Source organism: Watersipora subatra, chromosome 11 (assembly GCF_963576615.1).
Source record: "Watersipora subatra chromosome 11, tzWatSuba1.1, whole genome shotgun sequence".
Lineage (NCBI taxonomy): Eukaryota > Metazoa > Bryozoa > Gymnolaemata > Cheilostomatida > Watersiporidae > Watersipora > Watersipora subatra.
In genome coordinates this window covers 23,672,973-23,676,215 of record NC_088718.1, presented here as the reverse complement: position 1 = coordinate 23,676,215, position 3,243 = coordinate 23,672,973, and positions in this window count along the sequence as shown.

Sequence of the window (3,243 nt, the reverse complement as noted above, 5' to 3'; positions counted from 1 at the left end):
ATATATATATATATATATATATATATATACAAATTATATTAATAGGAGCAGGCATTGTAACTGCAAATTAGCAAAGAATTCGCAGCATATTCTACTTATGCTTAGCCTCAAATCACTATTTCCAAACCTTGACTACTCCACTAGCACAAGTGGATACAATGAAACATTGCATTGTGTGGTACATGGCTACGTCTGTTATAATATCTCTGTGTCCAGGATGTATCTTATCTTGCCGCTGTCGATCAATGTCAGGCCTTGACATTTTCAAGGAGGTTGGTTCATATGGGCCCAATTCATGGTACGTCTCCACTGTACAAGCTGTGCCATCCATTACCTGCGGGCTATCGGCCAGGGGCAAACAAATGTGGTGAGTTATAGTTTGAACATGCAAACTTGAGGTGGGGACAACAAAAGCGACTCCGGAGAGCACTGCCAGTCAAAGAGTTAACATTTAATGTTGACTAGCTCGAGTGTTTACTAACCACTTGGGGTCACATGACAGAATAGGGTGTACACAGGTTAAAAACATCCGTCATAGACTGCTGATTTGCTCAATTTAGACTGTGTTCTGCAGACACGAGTTGCCTTGAGGTGTCTACCAGAGCATATACTGTACATACAAGACCTATTTTATATAATGTACCAGTTCATTGAAAAGGTGGACAATGGATAATCAGTACCTGTACTTAGCAACAGTGTATTGGGGATCTGCGGCAGCGTGCACAAGAATGGATGAGTCAGCTGGACTGCTCATATCCCAGTACCTCAGGCGCATATCTGTGCCACCAGTGATAATAAAGGACTTTGCATCACTATGGTGTATATGCAGACCATTTACCCAGTGCTTCGAATACTACAACAGATATGTGGGTGTGTACTGGCACCCTTTTTACAACACTAATGTTAATACAAGGAACAGAGCTACGCAGTCGCTCAGGTGCCAACTAACTAGCTCCTGCACACCGTAAATAATAGTGTGTCAGAATTCAAACTCTCCAAATATTTTTTGACAAATGGATATACTAGCTGTACTACCCGGCGTTGCCTGGGTAATAAAAAAGTTTTTGGACAGAAAATTAATTTTTATTTAACATACCGAATACAACATTTACCATTCTAACTTTAAACTTCATATTATAAAAAAATAATGCTATATTAGTGCTAGTAGCCTGGTAGTTTAGTGCACCGTGAGGAATAGTCAGGAATAATAACTATATATACTGTACAATTATACATGTAAATGGTACCCTGGTAGTCTACTGTACCATGAGAGATAGACGGGTGTAACAACTATACATATAACTATGTACCAACAAAGCACAGAGAATAAATATGTACACCACTATTTCAGCAATCATTCTGAAAAGCTGAAAGGCGGTTGGTTAGTGCAGGTAATAGAGTGTCGAGCTACCAAGCTGAATGTCACAATTTCGAGTACCGTACAGAGCAATATTTTATCCTAATCTCTATCACTGGCTTTCAACAGATGGACAGACACGGCCCTTGTTGTAGTAAATATTCACCAATCATAGACAAGGTAACATGAAAGCATCCTATTGGAGCAATAAAACAGATTCAATATCTGCTGCAGCTAAGTATAGTTAGTCAACCATTTTTTAATAATTTACTGTTTGCAAATAAGAATGAAGGTGCTCGTATTATATATATCTCTCCAAATTCATTCTTTTTAATGACATTGCATTGCATTCACACCTTGGTCAAAGGGAGAACCTAGATTAAAATGTAGTACCTGTGAGGCCCTGTCAGGGTCTTGCTGAAACATGATGGAGAGGATCGGCATATTGTTCTGGTTTCTCGATGCGGAGAGCTCATTGTAGATAGTATGAGTCATGGCGATACGGAGATTACTCTCATCAGCTTCTAGCAACTCCCTGTAATGACCAGAGAGTCATTCCCGTAGTTAACACATTTTATGAGAAAACTATTTTAATTTGCACGGCTTCAAAATGTTGAATAGAATAACGTGACTGAAGAACAATCACTTTCATTGGCAACAGGGACACTAGAAGATTTCTTTCCCAAGCTTACCATGGGTTAACTATCTTTGGCACACTGGGAATGATAGAACCTCAACACACTGACTAAGTACTTCTAAACTTCACTATTTTCTAGCTATAATACGCTCATGCAATCAAAGAAGCAAACCGATTATGTGAAGTTATGGAAACCTTTACGAGATAAGTGATATAAACCTAGGATACTTGATATAAACCTAGCAAACTTGATATAAACCTAGCATACTCGATGTAAACCTAGCATACTTGATATAAACCTAGCATATTTGATATAAACCTAGCATACTTGATATGAACCTAGCATACTTGTTATAAACCTAGCATACTTGTTATAAACCTAGCATACTTGTTATAAACCTAGCATACTTATGTAAACCTAGCATACTCGATGTAAACCTAGCATACTCGATATAAACCTAGCATACTTGATATAAACCTAGCATACTTGATATAAACCTAGCATACTTGATATAAACTTACCATACCTGATATAAACCTAGCATACTTCATATGTACCTAGCATACTTGATATAAACCTACAATACTTGATATAAACCTAGCATACTTGATATAAACCTACCATACATGATATAAACCTACCATACTTGATATAAACCTACCATACCTGATATAAACCTAGCATACTTGTTATAAACCTAGCATACATGATATAAACCTACCATACTTGATATAAACCTAGCATACTTGATATAAACCTACCATACCTGATATAAACCTAGCATATTTGTTATAAACCTAGCATACTTGATATTAACCTAGCATACTTGATATAAACCTATCATACTTCATATGTACCTACCATACTTGATATAAACCTACAATACTTGATATAAACCTAGCATACTTGATATAAACCTACCATACTTGATATAAACCTAGCATACTTGATATAAACCTACCATACTTGATATAAACCTAGCATACTTGTTATAAACCTAGCATACTTGATATTAACCTAGCATACCTAATATAAACCTACATGTATCATACTTCACATGTACCTAGCATACTTGATATAAACCTAGCATGCTTGTTGTCAACCTAGCATACACATAACTAGACACACATCTCACCAGTTGGAGGCTTCCTATGCCGTTAAACCTTGCCTAATGGAACCTGGCTACCTACACAAGTTACCTGATGCAGGCAAGGTAGTGTGACACGATCTGCTTGTTCTTAACACGAA